Source organism: Podarcis erhardii, assembly GCF_964252035.2.
Source record: "Podarcis erhardii genome assembly, chromosome: 3".
Lineage (NCBI taxonomy): Eukaryota > Metazoa > Chordata > Lepidosauria > Squamata > Lacertidae > Podarcis > Podarcis erhardii.
In genome coordinates, this window is record NC_138507.1 from 83,063,403 (window position 1) to 83,084,380 (window position 20,978).

General features: G+C 40.3%; 1 protein-coding gene across 2 annotated transcripts in view; it reads left to right on the forward strand.

The window, feature by feature from the left end:
- The window catches only part of CRIM1 (cysteine rich transmembrane BMP regulator 1), a 130,046-nt gene that overhangs the window by 36,893 nt on the left and 72,175 nt on the right, over positions 1-20,978 (forward strand). The gene's annotated exons all lie outside the window — the stretch shown is intronic.

Consider the following 20,978-nt stretch of genomic DNA (forward strand, 5'->3'; position numbering starts at 1 on the left):
ACTGTGAGGGTGTCAAGTTTTCATGAGATTGCCATGGATTTAACCATTTGTAAGTTAGCCTGATTTCATGTTGTAAAGTCCATTGTACTTCTTTTCAGATACTTACTTCTCTGTCTGACATTGAGAAAATAACTTCTACCAATTTACTGAGATTATTTGGAGTATAACATGAAAACCCTTCAGTTTCTGTAAATTACCATTAAAATGAATTATTTGTGTACAGGTAAATAGGGTGGAAAATATAAGACAGAAGTGATGATAAAGCTGTGGTATGCATACTATGAAACATACACTGTTGTACTTTTTTCTAAACTCCAAATATTGAAAATATTTCAGGCTTGTGATACTATTTACATGTTGTGTATGATAACTTGCACTTGCATTCAGTATCCAGTATAAATTCAACATCTCTTGACTGATCAAGAAATTCCAAATTAATGTTGCATATTAGAAAAAAATTAGAATAATTTGTTAACAAATATCTTAAACTTGCCTATAAGGAATGCAACTATGAGGTCCTCACAAAAATTGAAAGGAAAAAATCTCCCCTCCGTAACACTTTTTAATAAGCAGAAGGCCTGCCTTCACACTTGTGGAGCAAAATGGGTCTACTCTCTTGCATGTATCCTTAGAGCTCAGTCGCTTCCCCACTTTTCCAAGTGTAGAGGGCTTGCCATTGGTAGAAACCCTTTCCTATCCAGCCCTCAGAGTTGGCATTCTGTGGTCACTGAGCATTCTCAGTTTTCCTGGGACCGCTTTAGTTTTGAGGGGTTTTGTCTCCTTAATTTTTTTTTCTTTTTTTCTTTTTTCTTTTTTTTTTTTTTGGTACTTCTGCAAACTTTGGGGTTTTCCTGAGAATTTGGATATATATTTGTTTTTCAGTAGATACATAGCTGACACTGCCTACATGGAGAAGGAAAAGGAGGCAAAATGGAGGCAAAAAGAAAGGGGGAAGAAAAAACAGTCTTGAATAGGGAAGGAGGGGAGCAAAAAATAATAATAAAATGGAGTAGCCATGATAGGAAAAGAAAAGTGGTGCATGTGTATTTGGGTAGTTCTGGGTGGTGGTGAGGAAAGATATGTTCAGCAGACAGAAAAAAGTTTGCCTTCTGTAAATGAATAGGAGTATTGCCTTCTGGTGAAGGGTGTTCTGTTGGAACAGAAAACTGGGTTCAAAAGAGTGGTTTTGTAGCTCAGCCCCCTTCCCCTGCCTTGTACCTATTTCATTTTGTGTGGTGCTCTCAGCACTTGCTCAGAATCTGGATGTTTCCACAGGTCCAACATGGTTGGGGAATTCTGGCTTTTGTTAGTTACTTATTGTGACTTATGATTTCTAATAGCTTTCCTTTTCAACATGTGTAAATTTCTAGACTATGCTAACTGGAAGGAGTGGGCAACCAATTGGTGGTTGTTATAATCAGACTGCAAATTATTCTAATTACTTTGCGTATGTTCTTCTCTACATCTGGTGGAAGTTATGTAAGCAGCCAAAATACAGGTTGAAGCCCCATATTTAGGTGGTATAGAGAAGTAGTTGTTCTATGCAGGGATAGCCAATGTGATGCCTTCCAGATGTTGTTGTACTTCAACTCCTGTCAGCCCCAAGCAGCATGGACAGTGGTCAGGAATGATGGAAACTGTAGTCTAATAAGAAGTTGGCTAAAATGCATTGGGATTTTAAAATTGATTTAGGATTTACAGCACCTTAAATTGTGCCTAGATTACTGTAGAAACCACCATTGATTATTACTTGTAGGGATTAACTGAGGAGGGCTGAACCATGTCCTCCTCGGAGAGAGAAATGGGATATAAATGCAATAAATAAACTATTCTGCTTGCCTGCTTAAGAATATCGAAAGCAACACAATAGCCAGAAACAATTACAGTATATAAAACTTTATGGAATAATGCAAAGCATCAAAACTATCAAACTGAAGTCTCTGAAAATCCTTGAATAAGTCACGGTGCCAGACTTTACCCGGTGGAAATCAAGCTTGTAAAGCTTTGTATAATCAGCAAATGTCCAATTCTGATGTCCAACTCTGAACTCTGCTGAACAGTGTTTCCGGATAGCAACTACTGTTTCGTTCAGTTCTTCATCAGCCATATAAATGCAATAAATAAGCTCTTCCGCTTACCTGCTTAAGAAAGCTGGAGGGGCAAGCCAGATGGAGATCTCAGTCGCCAACCTGGCAACCAGAGATCTCCACATGGTTGCAGTTGGACGCGGGTTGCAAAATGCACCTGACGCATGACTTAATTTCGAACACTGCAGCCCTGCCCCCCGATACATCTGAATGGTCAAAAGTTGTACTACTTTGACTAAATGTAATACTTCTTTTGTTTTTAACAATAAAAGTTTGTGTTGGCAACTTTGTCTTTAAAGAAGCTTATATATTTTCACCTGAAGTTCAGTCTACAGGAGATGGAATGGAAGTAAAGCACTGAGATTCTCTTTTGAAAACACTAAATTGTCAAACATTGCAGGTGGTTTTTTATGGCAGATTGTGTGCTACTATAATTAGTGTTCCTTAAAGGCTGATGTCTTCATGCCTCAGAACCTAAGGATGGTGATAAAGTGATACATATTGTCTAGTAAAAGACTTTTAGAATCATCTGTAATATCAAAATACTTACTTTGGTCTAGGCATGCTTTATTATGATATAGTCTTCTGGCATTCAAGGTAGTTCAAAGCAAGTAAGTACATATGAGAATGCATTCTGTGTGAAGACTGGGCCGAAGTGCCATCCTGCCTCATGATTGAGTTGGTTTTCAAGGAGCAGATTGTAGAAATGTGTGAGCATTTGTGCTGGGTCACTTTCTGTGTGATTATAGCTGTTTGCGCGCGTGTGTGTGTGTACACACACACACACATGCACACAAATTGGTAGCAAATTGGGTACTAGGGGCACTTTTCTACAGTGGCTCTGCTCCTACATACAGGACCATGTCTTCAATGCTCTTCATTATCTATATGAAGCCACTGCATGTGGTCATTCAGAGTTTGGGGGCAAAGTATAATACAGTACACTGATGAGATCCAGCTCTCCTTCTCTATAACATCTGAGTAAAGAGAGGCTGTGCATGTTCTAGATTACTGTCTAAGATCAGTGGTGGAGTGAATATGGGACAGCTGTGCTGGAACCCTGGGAAGACAGAGGCACTGTGGGTTGGTTGTTCCCATGCCTGGGAGATTGACCAGTTGTCTGTCTTGTATGTGGTTGGACTCCTGCTGAAAAAAAACAGGTATGGAGGTTCTTTTGCTTATATCTTTGTCTCTGAAGACTCAGGTAGGAGTGCCTTTTACCAGCTACAGCTGGTATGCCAACTAGGGTCATTATTAGACAGGGATAATCTGGCTGTGGTTATTCATGCATTGCTACCCTCAAGGCTTATTATTGCAATGTTCTCTCTGTGCGGCTACTCGGGCCTGATCCAGAGGTTCCAGCTGGTGCAAAACACTGTGACTAAATGGGCACATACTATTGCTAGCACATAACCCCTTAAAAGTTTACATTGGCTGCCCAAACGCTACTAGGCCAGGTTCAGGGTTTTTGAAAATTAATACAAGGCCCTTTACAACATTGGTCCCTGCAGGGACTGATGCCTTAGATCCCTGCTTAAACACTGAGGTCTTTGGGCAAGTTACTGTTAGTGGTCCCTCAAGGCCTCTATCTGCAAGGAGCTGTGCATTAAGTATTGTGGGCCCAGTTTTGTGGAACTCCCTTCCGGTTGAGGTCAGACAGGCCCCCTTCCATGGAATCTGTAGCACTTACTGATGACTGTTTTATTGCAACAGGCTTTTTAATTGCATTCTGATTTTAGAGTTTTAACTCACCTTGAATCTTACTGTATTGGGTCTCCTATAAACCACTGAGACAACCATAAGCACTATACAGTACGAATCATTGAAATAAATAAGAAGTAATTGTTAGAAGTGCTCAATTTGCTGTGTATGTTATCTCAGTAATACTACAATCATCCCATAATGAATGCCATATTTCTACCGTATTTCATGAAGTTCAAAGTGTAGTTTTCCTCAGGTCACATAACCAGTTTCAGGCTGAAGTAAAATTTGCAATGGAACTTTGTATCTTAACTTCTCACTAAATAACAGTCAGTGGATAGAACATACACCATTAGATGTACTGCTAGTTAAGTGTTTAATGGTTTTTGTTTTTGTTTAAAAACCAATAAACAATTGTTTTAAGAAAACTGATTCAGCAAGCCTGTGATATTGAGAAGCATTAAGCATAAAAAAATACCAACTTCATTAAAGGAATTGAAGTAGTAATATTCTATGTATATTGCTGAAATGGCTTAATTACGTGGATGCTTTCAAAACAAGTATTTGCATTCCATTTTGCAAGCTTGCAGTTTCCATCCTTTTTGTTTTTGTCTGGAAGATTAAATACCTCTGCCTCATCTTGGTGGCAGTATCTGAATTCAGATGTTGTGCATGGGTTTTAAATCAAGAAGCTTGAAATTGCCTTGCTCCTCACTGAAATCAAGATAGAAAAAGGATTTATTGGGAAGGTTAATGACTAACTTTTAGTCTGTACTGCTGTCTATTGAAAGAATGCTGAAGCTTTATGAGGTATTCACTGTAACTCAGAAGCATAAGTTGCTTGTGATGTATCTTTCTAGAAAGGCTGTGAGATGAGTTTACAAGACTCAGCTGTTGAGTTCTTTAAAACACTTGTTTGGAATGAAACAAGGGTTTTACAGATTCTTGTTTCAAGACTAACTGGCCTTCATGGCTTTCAAAAAAGCTTTCCTGATGGGCTACATAATAGTTTTCTGGAACCACAATAGTAAAAAAAAAGATAGTTTTGCTTTCCATGCTGAAAATTGATATCTGTTCTGAAATGTTTGCTAATCTTTAAAGTTCGTTGATCACAGTGTAACCAGTGGACTCCAGTGGTTTAGACTGAGGAAAAGGAGTTTATCTTATTAAGAGAGCTTCACATGTAACGTACAAATAAAAAGTGGGTTGGATGGGAATTGATAGCCATTAGGAACCAGTGAAGAACATAGTATTAGTTCAGAAGTTATAATTTGGTGTTTCTGGTCACAAGGCAAACTGTGGTATGCAGATTTGACTTCAAATAACAACCGTGATTGGTACTGATGCTAGCTAAGAATAGAGAAGGTATGTACTGTAGATTGTTGCAGTTGCTGGTGTGCACAGATATAGTGGCATTTTGCAGCAAGGACAAATACTGAAACAATACATTTTCACTACAATAAAATCCATGCCCATCAGAAGGAAAGCTAATAACCTGTGCCTGCATCATTTTGAAATGTTATTTCACTGATTTGCTTCCACTTTTTGACTTTCTAGATGGCTCAATTTAATAGCTTGAATGGACTAGGTTATTTTTTCAGGAAATAGTTTGTCTACAGTGACTTGAATGTTAGTGCCTCTTTAGTTAGGGTCTAGATCCCAATAATTACATAGGGTTTCTTCAGTTTCAGCATATGCACAGAACTGCACTTGTGTGCCCTGATTCAGCAGTTGCTAGTGTATGAGGAACTTCTGAGATGTATATGGGCTGTACCTATTGTAAGGCGCCTCTGCTGGTTTCAAGGGAGGAAGCTAATGTATGTGCTCTCCAGTCATATGAGTGAATCAGATCCAGTAATTTAAAATATGGTCACATGCCTGTGCATGCATGAAAACTCTTGATGGAGTACTTAAGGGTCATAGCATGAAATTAAATACATTTTAAGTTTTACAAAAAGTACAGGTAGCTGTGTTGGCCTATAAGAAATATTTCAACAACGTATAAGGGGAATCAGGCTAACGCGGGTGGCGCTGTGGGTAGAAGCCTCAGCGCCTAGGGCTTGCTGATCGAAAGGTCAGTGGTTCGAATCCCCGCGGCGGGGTGCGCTCCCGCTGCTCGGTCCCAGCGCCTGCCAACCTAGCAGTTCGAAAGCACCCCCGGGTGCAAGTAGATAAATAGGGACCGCTTACTGGCGGGAAGGTAAACGGCGTTTCTGTGTGCTGCGCTGGCTCGCCAGATGCAGCTTGTCACGCTGGCCACGTGACCCGGAAGTGTCTCCGGACAGCGCTGGCCCCTGGCCTCTTGAGTGAGATGGGCGCACAACCCTAGAGTCTGTCAAGACTGGCCCGTACGGGCAGGGGTACCTTTACCTTTTTAATAAATGTATCACTCTAATATGGACTTTGGAATATTATTGTTGCTGTCACAGGAACTAGTTGGAATACTTGTGGAAACTGCCATACTTTGAAATTATAGTTTCCCCTGGCTTTCCATTACCACCACCCTTAAATATGTAGTATATTTAAGAAAATTGTATAAGCATTCTTTTCTGCTAATGCTGTCCTATTTCATGCCATAGGTTACTGAACTGGAATTTTGGCCTTAAATTTTTTAAACACTTCCATAAATAATGACTTTTAAAGGAAAATGTTTGGAAGCAAAATGTTATCCAAAAGATCTATATAATGAGATGTTACACCATGCATCCTTACATTGTGGTCCAGATGTGTGGTTTAACATGAATTTACTCAGCTTGTGATATGGAATTTGGTGTATGTCACTCTTGCCATCTGACACTCAATTTGGCCAATGAACCTAAGTCAGCTTTTTAAAAATTTAAACTTTCATTCTGTGTCTCTCTCTTTTCTGTTTAGGTCTTCGCCCCTCCCCAACAACCTGGCTATAGGGTGGGACCACTCCCACTTTGCTGATGACGTCTTAGCTGGATCCATTGTGGGGAGGAGCAGCATCAGCAGTTCTGAGGGTGAGTAGAGGCTGCCAGGGTTTGGGCCTGGACTGTAGTGCCTCTCTTCCCCAGCTCTCATACTTTGTCCTTAGTGTAATTACCTTAAGGCTTCTTCACAAGTGACACTTTTCTTAGATGGAAATAAATCTGCATGGGAAAAATGTACACACCATCCTACCTCTTCTGAAGTGTAGCACAAGTATGTGTGGTGTTGTCTGTAGGCAAGTTGGGAAGGTTGTGTTGATAGCGACTTTTCCAATCTGGGTGCTCACAGCAAGGTGAAACTTTGTGCAATGCTTCAGAAGCTATGGAGCTTCTCTGCATAGTGGAAAATCTCATGTGTGAACAAAGTTTGAGCCTCTGTTTGAGCCTTTGTCTCCTGTTTGGAGGTAGGATGGACCATCATTTTGTCATCTATTTTTTTGGTTGAGCATCCAGGGACTAGTTTAAAGATTTCTGTCCCATGGGATGAATAAGTTCTGTGACTCTCCAAGACTTTAAAGTGCAGTCTTGTCATTTGAAAGTTGGGAGGAATTGTAGACAGCTGCTATATTTGATAAAATGAATCAAATGCAATTGTAGTACACCAAAATATGAATGGGGGGAGGGAATAAAATTAAAATAGAACTGCAAATAGCATTATACATGCTTAGAACAATCTGGGGGTCACAAATAAATGTGGAACTATAGTTTGGAGATTAGAAAAAGATGCTGTAGATAGGCTATAGGAGAAATAGCATGAGTATACTCAAGTGATTCCTGCTTAAGTATTTTCTTTATTCAAGAATTAGTTTATTTTCATTCCTGTGGTTTAACACTTGATCAGACATACCTCCTTTTTTCCAACCTCCTCAAGGGCTTTACTTCCTCAATATTTTGCATATGTAAAATAGAGTAGTCATGGTTCGTAAGTGTATGAACTTGCGGCTAGGAGTAAGGTGTTGCCAAATACAGAAGGTTTCAGTTCAGTCCCCAGTAACTCCAGGTAGGACTGGGAATGTTCCCTGCCTGAAACCCTGGAGAGCTGCTGTCTGTTAATGTAGACAATATCAAGCTAAGTGAACTAATACTCTGACTCAGTATAAGGCAGCTTCCTATGTTCTTATGATCTCCATTCTTTAATTGTGAATTCTATACATGATGAGAGATTTGCCATTTTGAAGCGATCAGGCTCGGGTCTGACATTTACCAGTTTTAAGATTGAGTGGCAGTGCCGTCTTAAAGATTATCTGTGCAACAATTTAGGCCTGCACAGTTCCACACAGAGCCTTCTCAGCTGATTCTCATTTACTGACAGAGAAATACTGTCTTCCACATGGGAGAACCTTCAGCTATGTCAGTGGTTATGCAGAAGACCACTCATCACAGTGGATGATATGGATCATGTATAAAGTTATATGGCAGGAATACCCAACCTGGTAATGGCTGGCACGTCCAAACAATTGGGGCAATATTTTTGATGAGTGGCCTCTAAATGTTATGGCTGTTACTTGTTCTTCAGCAGCCTGTCATGGGGATGGAGAACAGTAATGCAAGGAATAACCCTGAACATATTCTGGAAGTGATTTAACTCACTTTATTTTGGGGCTCACCTTTGGGATGGTGTTTTAATAATTCTGAGATGCCAGTTTTCATAATTAGTCAGTGACTTGCTTTAGGCCATAGGATGTATAAATTGTATAAATAAGTCTCTGAAAAAGTATTGTTGCTTCTTTGACTGCTGCTTTAAGACTGTTTTTTTTTGAGAAATGTTAGACTGTTTATATTTATGGAAATATGCTGTATGACGATTCCTGTGATTTTTAATATTCTTAAGAGCAACATTTTCTAATTGGTTTTTCTCATGAGATTGGTTATGGTAGTACAGTGGTGCCTCGCAAGACTAAATTAATTTGTTCCGTGAGGCTCTTCGTATAGCGGTTTTTTCCTCTTGCAAAGCAAGCCCATTGACAGCTTAGCGGATTAGCGCTATTAGCGGTTTAGCGGCTTTTAGCGGATCAGCTGATAAGCGGCTTAGGGCTTAGGAAAAGGGGGGGGGAGGGAAAAACCCCCGGAGGAACTCGCAAGACATTTTCGTCTTGCGAAGCAAGCCCATAGGGAAATTCGTTTTGCGAAGCGCCTCCAAAACGGAAAACCCTTTCGTTTAGCGGGTTTTCCGTCTTGCGAGGCGTTCATCTTGCGGGGCACCACTGTAAACAGTGATATGGATCCTGTTCACCCTCTTTGACAGACATAGTCGATGATGATGCATAAAACTGGTTACTTTTTATTGTTATGGAAAAGCAGCACCAGGGCTCCAGTTCAGAACATGCTCTCAGATCAGGGAAGTTGTCTGCTGAAAATCACCTCTTAGCCGACTTCTGCTTGCTTTTTAAACCAATGCCCACAGCAGTCTTGGAAGCATCAATTACCTTGCTTCTGAAATAGTTATGAGGACTATTTAAAGCTCCAAGCAAATAAGTGCTGAGTTTGACAATCAGAACTGCACCATGGTAGCTTCAGCTACAACTTGTTACCGTCCATATCATAGCAAAGCCAGTTCAAGCTACACCTATCAATGTAGTTTTACCCATCTTGTGTGATTCTGTTTATACAGAAGAATATGTTTTCAGTTTAGACATTGATCTAATTCACATGTCACAGTCAGCTACAGTTATAAATGATAACCCATGGTTTAATGTGAATGAGCATCATACTAGTGCATGCTGCTGAAAACTTCCCACTCTTCTCTTCCCCTTGTGGTAACCAAGCTTAAGAACTCCAACTGATGTGAAGGTGGCTTCAGAAAAAACACATCAAACAGTGATATTTTATATTTAAAAGTATGGTATACATATGCATTTTGGACAACATCATGTGAACACCAGTGTTAGAAATTACTCAGGCGTCAGGCATGTTTTGCAACTGGTGCAGGTCCGGTTGCGACCACATGGCAATCTCTGGATGCCAGGTTGGCGACTGACATCGCCATCTGGCTGGCCCTTCCAGCTTTCTGAAGCAGGTAAGCAGAAGAGCTTATTTATTGCATTAGACATGGTTTACTCCCTCCTCAGTTAATCCCTACAGCGACCTTGTGAGGTAGGTTTAAGAGGCTGTCATTGGCCCAAGGTCACCCAGTGAGCTTAATGACTGAGTGGGGATTTGAACCCTAATCCCCAGTTCCTAGTCTGATACTACACCACACTGGCTTCCTGGAGTACTATGTTATGGGGCAGCTATATAAATTAAGTAGGTAAATAAATATGGGGAAAGCAGAATGTCATTTAGAAAAGGATTGAACTGTTTTTTCTTGAAGCTTGAATTTGTTTTATTCTGAATTGTTTTATTTGATGTTTTAATTTGGTATAAACGGCTTTGAGATTTTTTTCTTTAAAATATAAAGTATAGAGATGAAACTAATAATAATAATAATAATAATTGCGTAATTTTTTTTCATTTTTCAAAAAAGGCACCTAGTCATTCCATTGTGGTAGCCATAACCTACATTTAAGATGTCATATGGTGATTAGCTTATTTAAATAAATAAATAAATAAATAAAATTTTATTTATACCCCGCCCTCCCCAGCCGAAGCTGGGCTCAGGGTGGCTAACAACAATCAAAATAATCCAACATTCTAAAAACCTTTCATTATAAAAATTAATTAAAATCAAATTGATGGCAACCATTAAGCAAAATTCTGTGCAGATTGCCAGAGGAGTTTATCTTAGTTTATAACACTGGTGAACACAGATTAAAAACCCCGCACTGGAAATGTAGTGAGGGCACCAGCAGTCCTTTTCTCATTTTACAATGTTTCTCCAATTTTCAAATTAGGCTGCATATGTTTTATATATATCTAGAGAGGTAATTGTTGCATGACTTTATGATAACACTGTCATGGGAGAAATAACTAAAAATCTTGTCACAATCCTGAAGGATTTAAACTTATTTTTCTTAAAAAATAAATAAAACAATAACCCAGCATTATTGGGATTCTGGTGAATGTAAAGAAAAACATTTGGTAAGGTACAGTTTTTAACATGCAAAGAATAATAAGCACTAACAAATCAGAGAAGGGAGCTTAGGGAAGTCTCGGAGAGGGAGAGGGGAGGAAATAATGTAATAGACTATTTGGATTGATAATTTGTTTAATAAAAATATATTTTTTTAAAAAAAAAGAAAACCATTTGGTAAGCTTTTCCCCCTGAATGAGTTCCAAATCAAGTATCAGCAGAACAGCAAAAAGTAGCATTAGGTATTAAATAGCAGATAAAACAGAAAATGAGTCTGCAATGATACTTAACTGATAAATACAAATCATTGTTCACTTAAAACAAGGGTGTGATGCCTTCTTTTTTGGTGGTGTGTGTGTGTGTGTGTGTGTGTGTGTAGTGTAGTGTATTGGTAGTGGATGAGACCGAAGACAACTGTGGATAAGATCAGTGGTGAGGCCACCACTGATTTCAGATGGTTTGCTCTCCCTCTCCACTCAGTGGGCTACTGGAGGAAGTACATTGTCTTGCCAGCAGTCTGAACTGCTCACTTCTAGAAGGATTTTGAAATCATACCATATGTCCCTAGGTCTCCAGAGTACCTTCTCCTAAAACTGCAAAAATATTAATGTGGTGCCTAAGCTAACAAAGCTGCTAAGCAACCCGTCTTAAGACTGTTGTTGTCTGAGACAAGCACCACCACTGAGTCCTGTTTTCAGTTACTTGAGTCGAAAGGATAAAGACTTTTAAATACCAGTATCTTAAACTTTGTTCAGAAATAAATAGGAAACCACATCTTAGGGGCTGGCACAGAAGAGTTAAGGATGGGTAGTAGAGTTAGCGGGGCCACAGGCTGATCCAGGGGAAGGGGGGTAGTAATTTATGGGGTTTTGTGCCTCCTATGAGGCAGCAGCCAGAGGATTGGGGGGGATCTGAGCAGTCGTAGATAGAGGAGGAGGTGCACGATGTGAGGCTGGAGCTAGAGCTGAAGGAAGGACAGGATGCACCAGGAGCTGACAGGGAGACTGTGCCTGAAGGGAGGAGGTGGCAGAATCCTTGCTGTGACACCCCCCCCCCCCCCGCTGTCACCCTCTGCTATTATCGACGTCCCACTGTCATCCTCTCCAACCAGGAAGGGCTTGAAGAGGCAGGCACAGCAACAACTTCCATGTAGGAGGAGTTGCTATTACACAGTCACTCAAGGGTACTTAAGTTTGCTCCTGTTTTTCCAACAGTCTAGCTCGGGGCACAAGCCTGGGGAGGGGTGCCAGCTACGCATGTGTGTGTTTAGTGCACCTACTGTAAGTTCATGCTTTATCAATAAAGAATTAAACTGCTGGCAATTTTTGGCAGGGGGTTGGACTCGATGGCCCTTGTGGTCTCTTCCAACTCTATGATTCTATGATTCAATTTGTCCTCCATGGCTGGTGTTTGCTCAGGACACCACAGAAGTGATGTCAAAACTGGTAATGTTCCCTGCTGATAGTATAAATTAGCCAGAGTAGTGTAGTGGTTAGAGCGATGCACTAGGAGAGCCTTTGTTTAATATCCCCTTAGTCAAGAGTATCACTTGGTGCTTTGGGGCTAGTCGCTATCACTTGCAGGGTGATTCTGTGGCTGAAATAGGACACATGCATGCCACCCAGAGTTCCATGAAGAAAGAATGAGATGTAAATGAAATAAATAAATAAATAAAGTAACTTTAGTGTATTTCACCAACTGTAAATTTCCAAGTAACGCTAAAAAAGGCAGGCCCACATATAGCCAGTTACAGTATTTAAATTAGGGTTACCAGACGTCCCCATTTCCTGGGGACAGTCCCCGGATTTGCGAATAAGTCGCCGGACAAATTCCATCCCCAGAATGTCCCCAGATTTCATCTAACGTCCCTGGGAAATGCAGCAGCAGCAGCAGTCTCAGCAGCCCAATGCAGTTGGCTCTGGCTGGCTTCAGGAGCTGCTCGGAAGTCCCCATATGATGGTGGTTCAAGGGCTCTAAGATACAGCTTCCGGGCTGCCTCCACTTTCCCTGACCCCAGCAACTAAGCTGTGAAGGGAGGCTTCACGCTGCCTATCGGAGCAGCCTCCCAACTCTTACTTGCGTGCAAGCAGGAGCGGGGCAGGGGTCTCTCAGTTAGGCAAAAGGAAGCCTCCCTTTCCAGCTGAGGGATCCCCGCCCCCTCCCACTTGCACGCAAGTAGAAATGGGATTGGGGCTGCTCTGATGGGAAGGAAGGCATTGCACTGCCCGAGCCTTGCCACTGCCACTGCTCTCAGCCATCCTTCTCCGCCTTCCATGCATGACCCACCGCACATCGCTTCCCCACCAACACCACCTCAACAACTCAGGGGCTGCCCAGGCTTGTGGAGAAAGGAGATAGAAGCCTTGGAGGAAGGGGGAACGTGCCTGTTGAGGTCAAGGCGGCCGCCCCTCTGCCACCGCCATCACTGCAACATCAACATCCCATGTAGTCTTTAATTAATGAAATAATTAATTAATTAATTAAAATGTCCCCAGATTCATTGAAAAAAAATCTGGTAACCTTAATTGAAATTGGATGTTACCAGGACTGCGGTCAGCTGTGATCAGGCTGTGTATGTTCAGTAAGGGCTGAAAAAGGCACATCAGCTTAAGCAATTGTGTTATTGAAAGGGGCAGGTTGTGAGAAATTAATGTAAAGCACACATGAGAATACTACATAAATGGTAAATAGTATTTGGAGCTATATTGTTAATTACATGCTTTGGGTTGAGTTGGAAATGCACTGCACCTTTATTTGGTTGGGCCCACTAAGTCCTGACTTGGAGGGGGAAAGATGCTGTTTTCTAAATAGCAGACCCTAGAGCTAGAGAGACCTGGGTTCAAATAACCACTCACCTATGAAGTTTACTGAATGACTTTTGGCCTGACATACTCTAAGCCTAACCAACCTCAGAGAGTTATAGAATAAAAAGGAGGCCATATATGTTACCTCAAGCTCCTTGAGGATAAAAGGCAGGATAAATATACAAATATACAATTAATGTACTTGTTTGGAAGATCTGCCCACATCACCTGAGGTTTTCAGTCTGATCTTAAGTTTGAGAGTACATCACATTTAAATTTAGTAGAGCTTACTCCCAAGTAAGTTTGTGATGTGATGAAAGCCTTATATGAAGAGCCAAGTTAATTTCATGAGAACTAAGATTTGTGTGTTTGAGAGGATGTGCTATACTAGAGCAATTCTGGGAGGTAAAATAAAATACCGTGGCACTTGTACAGTGGTACCTCGGGTTACAGACTCCGCTAACCCAGAAATAGTACCTCGGGTTAAGAACTTTGCTTCAGGATGAGATCAGAAATCGCACAGCGGTGGTAGCGGGAGGCCCCATTAGCTAAAGTGGTACCTCAGGTTAAGAGCAGTTTCAGGTTAAGAACGGACCTCCAGAACGAATTAAGTTCTTAACCCGACGTACCACTATTTTTAATGCTATCCACCTTGGCAATGTAGCAGGATAGAAATGAAATATTAGACAAGTGACTGTTCTGCTGTCCACTAAAGCCTGCTTACCGGTTTGACAGGCAGGAGCATCTGCAGCTTGGTGTAGTTGGTGGGGAGAGGATCCCTTTACTCTTGTGTGGCTGATGGGCGTTTCTGTTCCATTGGCTGCATGGGGCTCTGGGAAAGCCCGGTAATGTGAGTTGTTTGACTGCAAGCCAAAATGGTAGGGTTGACCTGGCAGAAAAAAAGGCATTGGGTTGGATCCTTAGTCTTGCAGAGGGGGTGGGCTGGAGCCCCACCTCCTTTTACTCGGTCAGAGTATTAGAATACCCCATTAAAGAGGTCTAAGGGGAAAGATTCTATCCAAATGCCCAGAGGGGGGGCTAATGGGCCATAGAATTCCCCAGATGGTGCTCTGGAGGGATTGCCCAGAATTCATGCATGCCATCGGGTGATCCTAAAACAAGGATCAAACCTGAAGGAATAATCACCTAGCAAAAGGGTGGGTTGGTTCGGAAACACATCCAGTGCCTATGCCAAAACCTACTGACATCTGTAATCAATGAAATTATGGTTATTTTGATCCCAAGATATTGTCCTGCCATTACTGTACTATTCATTTCCAACACCCCGACCCAGATGACCCTGAGCACACTTTGCCTGGGACGGCAACCATTTTTTCTTTCTCCAACAATCTTTCTCTTCTGCAGGACTCCCAAGAGCTGTGGTCAAATGCACCTCATTTGAAAGAAGCATGACTGTCTTAATTGTGCACTGCGTACAGTTTTCTCTCAGTTGTGTTCATTCCTCAAGTTTTAATGTACACTAAGCAGTCCTTGCTAAGCAGTCCTTGCAGTCTGCAATCAAATCCAATTGAAATGCTGATTAGAAGGAATAGAGGAGCATGACACGCCTCTCGTTGGTAGTTGAGCATTATTTAAAGTGAGGCCATGATATTTTAGAGATCACCTATTCACTAAGTATAAGCACACAATTATATAGTTCAGTAGCCATCTTTGATTCTGTCCATGAGATTCTTGCCTGATGGATTGGGTCAATCTGGCTTCTGCTGCTGTGTAAAGCATAAACATAATTTCCAACTTTTTAGCAGTTAAGTGTAAGTTAATTTCATGTTTAGATGTACATGTGCACATGGGCCCTTGGACATAATGATTTTTTAAAATCATACCTCTTTCGCTATGTAGATATTTCTATAATATGTGACAGAATTGTTCCTCTAGACTTAAGTGGTCAAGTAAATAAAAACACATGATGAGACTTCTCTACTTCATTGACTATAGCTTGCAAGGTAGAGAAACAACATGATACCGCAGCCCATATTTTTACCATAATTTTAATTGCTACAAGACTCTTTTCACTGGCAGGCTCACATTAGGTCATCTGAAACAATTTGGCATTATTTGCACAGCTAGATATGTTAAATTAGAAGGATCTTGTGTGAGTGTTTCTTGCATGCAGTAAGTGTGCCTATCTTAAGCTTTACTTGCAACTTCTTTTCATTATGTATAAAACCATTTAACTTGGTTACCTTGCGGAGAATAAAGAACACAGAATAGACTTTACAGAACAAGGCTTCAGATCTTTAGACAAGTCATTTGCACATACCAAATAAATAACTCACTGTAGGCATCTAAGTTTGAGCTTCTGCCAAGTAACTTGGGAGACTTGCCATTTTTGCTTAGCTTCCGTTAAATTAGTGCTGGTTGGTAGTTAGCACAGATGGGTGTGTACATATGGAAGAATGTAACCTGTTATGTCAGCGTTGGTATGTGAGAACATGCCTTATACTTGACCTGTGTAAGCAAGGCCTATAATTTTTCAGACTTGTCTCAACAGGAAAGCTTTTTATTAAGGGGGTTAAACTAACTCAAGTGAGAGTGGACTGTAGGAGTTTTCTGCTTCAGAAAGCAGAATTACTTTGGTTGGAACTAATTTAAATGTTTTTAAAGGACCAGCCTTATGGTGGTGAAAAATCAACTAGTATGCAAAATATGGAAAAAAATTATTAGTGGGCAACAGCTACACAGTTCTAACTTCTGAATATTGTAGAGGAAGCTACCTGGTGTTGTCATATTCAGTTATCAGTTGTTTTATCCCTTATTTTGGAAACAGAAGCCCTTTAAAATACAGAGTATTTACCATATACTTGTTCTAGAGTTTAAAATAGATCTAAATAGTCTATTTTAATAAAGTTGTTTCATTTCTCATTTCTTTTTATAATACCATGTATTAATTTTATTATGAGTATTCCATGTGCATCTAGTCTTCCCACCCTTGGCTATTCAAAATGTCCCACCCTTGGCTATTCAAAATTTCTAATTTGTTTTAGACCCACCTCTATAGATAACTATCAATTAATTTTAGTGGTGAGACATATCATTTGATAACTTTTGTTTTATCATTCTTTCTTATGCAAATGTAGTAAATTCCAGGTTGACATCTCATTGGGTAAGCAGTGTCCTCTGATTCATAAGCAAAATAATTGTAACAGGTGAATTATTTGTTTGAAGGCTGTACCATTCATTTTGTGGCATCTGCTTACTAAACACAATGCGTTCCCTGGAAATTGTTTGTTAGGTGAGGGTTCACATAGGAAGTGGGCAATTCAGGATGTTTGGATATCTGAATCTGCAGAGTGTATAGCGACATTTGGGCATAATTCTTTACATACAGATAAATGATTTTTCACATTGGAAGTGGGTAGATAGTGGGACCTGTGTGTAATTGAATAAATTATGCGACAATGAACTGTGGTCAATCTGCCTCCTTTGATGTCTGTCTGTAGAATATAATTTTACATTTTCACATATGCATTTTTATTATAGTGAAGTATGTGAAGCACCACTTATGCCAACTTTGTCTGAAGGCTGAACTCCTTAGCAACTAATATTTTCTGGTTTCTGTCTGTCTTAGCAATCAGTAAATGGCAGCTACTATCAAAATCTGGTGTGAGCAAATTCTTGGAAATTAGGTTTGAAGTACAGGTTCAGTTGCCCTATTCTTTGACTTGGAGTGGTCATGCTTAGTATATGTGAAGTTGCAGAATCCTTTGTCTGTGTTTTGTGTGTATATGTGTGTGTGGCTTCAATTAGTAAAGGACAAGTACAGGAAGCTGCAGAGCACCATGTAGTGCTCCATGGGCACTAGACCTTTAATATAAAAGGCAGCAACATTTTAGTGGCAATTGCTTGTGAGATATAGGATAGACAAGTGAACTTAGCCATACATGCCCGACATTTATAAAGGGTTCTTTATACACCCCTTCTGGAGAAAACATTCACATAAACCAGCAGTCTGTTGCATGGGCACAAGCTGTTCTGGCATGATAGAGCTGGCAGACGTGTTAAAATCACTTTAGGCAAGATGTAAGGCTGCACAAAGGCCAAAAGAAGTAACTATGTTTTTGTGGCTCCTGTATTTATATTGGCCCTAAATGCACAGCCAAAACAGCACTGTTCTCTATTTCTTGAGGGCTCATTGTAATGAGCTGCGGAGACTGGGGAATGACAAAAGGTATGCTCAGATATATGTTTTGCATACTATACTTTCAAAATCTATGTTCTTGAGGTAATATACCTAGCAAGATTTTGAAGAGAGTACTTAGTACTATTAAGTGACCTTAAAACGACCTTTTCAGGCTTTAGTTAGGCTTCAGGGATTTTGGAGATTTCTTAGTTTTTATTAGCCACTGGAAGGCCACATTTTTTTCTTTTAAAGGTCAGGTGTACCTTTTCTGAGAGTAACTGAGATTTCAATGTATTTTTAATCTAAATTATTGATTCTCCAACTATCAGGAATATAAGAAGCTGCCCTATACCAAGTCAACCATTGCTTCATCTAACTCAGTATTGGCTACACAGATTGGCAGCAAGTCTCCAGGCTTTCAGATGGGTCTCTTCTAGCCTACCTGGAGACACTGCGGATTGAACTTGGGACCTTCTGTGCGTTAAAAGCAAAATGCTCTACCACTGAGTTACAGATCTGGTTTTGCTTTAACTTCTTGGTATCTTAATTTTGCACTTAATGCATGCGTTGTTGGGTTTTTTAAATGATCCACACAGGGTGGTACAAAGGGAGGTGAATAATCAGACATTCCCAAATTACTGTTTCCTGAACATGCATGTAAATCCTACTGTCCGTTGGCAGTCAATTTAAAATATTTACTCCTATAACTGAGAATTAATACTATCTGGTACTCGTTACTTCAGTAAGCTTCTCCTGTGGGTCGGCTAGTTTAAAAACTGATTTTTATCTCTACATATGAGATAGGGAAAGGAACCCAATTGTAGAGCAAACTGCTTTGCATAGTTGCTTTTTGAACAGCATTTAGTTTACTTAGGAGGCAATCCTAATTGATGAAGTTACCTGATGGGCAGGGTTTAGGGCAGACTTGGCCCTTCCCTGATCTGAGAATGTCTTGTTTGGGGGTCTTTCCACTGACTGGTTTCACCTATAGCAGGCAGACTGGGAAGATCAGCACTGACAAGAGTAACGTTGGTCTCACTCCACTGGCAGAGACTGGCAGGGCTGGAAGGTGTGGCTGAGGAAACCCATCCAGATAGGTGGTGTTTAAATAATAAAATTATTATGAACATTGTTTATTAACTCAATCCAAACCCTACCTCCAGACCATTGTAAATGGATTTGGATTACTCTGCCCATTTACTTACTTGAGTTTGCAAATTTCAAAGATATCTAAAGTACTTGAAAGAGTTAAACACTGATTGGTTTTGAAAGTATATTTTTACTAACTGACATGCATGTATGATTTTAGCAATGATTTTCTACTTCAGTGTAAATATATTACATGGGCTGGTTAGAAAAAAAGTTGATCATGTAGATTTTTAATTGATTATACAATTAAGATCAATAGATTAAATTACATAAATATGCCTATGAATACAAATTGTTTTGAAAACCATTACTTCTTCGTATTTTAGATGATGAACTTGTGTGGCACTGTAGGTGCCATCATATGCAGACCTGTCACACAACTCTTAAGCCAAACCATGGTGTAGTACAAACCTACAGGTTTCAGGACGAATATTGTGGCTGCAGCACTCCTCTCCTGCTGTTGTGCTCTGTGCAGCTATGCCTATACTTCTGAACCTAGGCTTGTGGTTTGTCAGTAAGCCATAAACAGTGGGTGCACTCGAGAAGAGTTAAGATGACTGCTTGCTCCAGCTGTTCAGTGTTGGGCAACAGTGGCTCTTCCTGTCCCCACCCATACTACATATTTCATGGCAGTGTGAAAGAAGTTAGAGATCAGTTGATACTTAACAGGATAATAGTAGGAGTGATGGCAACCAGGAATTGGGAGATAAATTGGATTTAGGTGATACATGAAGCGATTATATAAAAAAGGGAAGCAATCTTAAGAGATTTGCATGGTGAAGAAGGTGGACTGGATTGTGCATGGGGAAGGGAGAGTAGAAATGAAGCTATTATCTGAAGAGCAGGTACTGTGTTGACTCTTCAGTAAGGAAGTTGAAGCCATCTGCTGCAATCTTTCTATTACCCTCTCATCCTCCCTCAGCCTTTTTTAATGAGGAATGGGAAGGTAAAGAGGCAATACTTTTTCTGCAATTCCACTTATCTTGGAGTAAGCTTCATTAGAGTCAGTGGACTTACTTCTGAGTATACCTTGGTTTAAGAGGATGGGGAGCAGGGGAGAGATTGTACATGTAACATAGAATGTCACAAATTTTTCATGCTGACTCTAGGGTTTCAGTGGCACAAGCTCAGGAAAGATATTGAATAGAGAGGAACCACTGAGGATTAGTACAGTGAATGGATGGGTGGGATAATGCGACAACAGATTCAAGAGATTCAGGATAGGCAAAAGTTGAAGTTGAGTAGCACATAAAGTACTAATGCATGGATAGAAGAGACAGGAGATGGGGGAATATGTTTTCAACAGAAGTCAAATAACTTTTAAATATAAATAATATTATTTAGCTTATTGTTTCGTTTGGGAAGGTGCTGGCTTGAATATGCCCTGATCATAAGCAGTGGTTCCCAATCGCTTCTGGCCTGTCCTAGGAGAGTGGCTAGCAAGAAGGGAGCATTCCTAGCTTGGGCACCACTTCTTGAATACATGATATGTTATGGCATGCAAAATATAGTGAAATAAAGGAGAGCGCCATCTTTTAAGAAGTCATCTGCAAACCACAACTTTTGTGAATATTTGTATTAAATTTGAACCTCTATTAAATCAGGAAACTTTAATCAGGCTGACAATGGTAGCGGGAGAACAGAATGCAAAGAAGAAATGGGCCTTGAGTTTGAAACCTTTGTTCAACAGGTTTAGTATAATGGATTTTTCCACAGTGTTCCCAACAGAAGGTCTCTGTATGGTACAAAGTTGATGTGAACACAATTACCTGGAAGTATCTACCTCCATGACATCATGGTGGAGGCAGTTTTCAAGGAGCAGGCCTGATCTGTAGTCTTCTGAAAGAATAAACGACACATTTCTGTATCAGCTTCTACTCTTTTTGAAATTAGTGACCAGAGCATTGCATAGTGTTCAAACTGTTTTTTCCTAGTTAGCTCCAGCCATTTTAGATCCCATTGATGCATGTCAAATTCAGTGTTTTTTACTCCTGGATTATTCCATATCAAGTGATCCAACTTTTTGCCCCATATCATCCACTTTTCTGAATATTTTGTACACTTGTTGAATGATCACAACTAAGTTTAAATCTAAAATTTTAATTTTTCATGTCATCCCATTTTGCATGGTAGAAT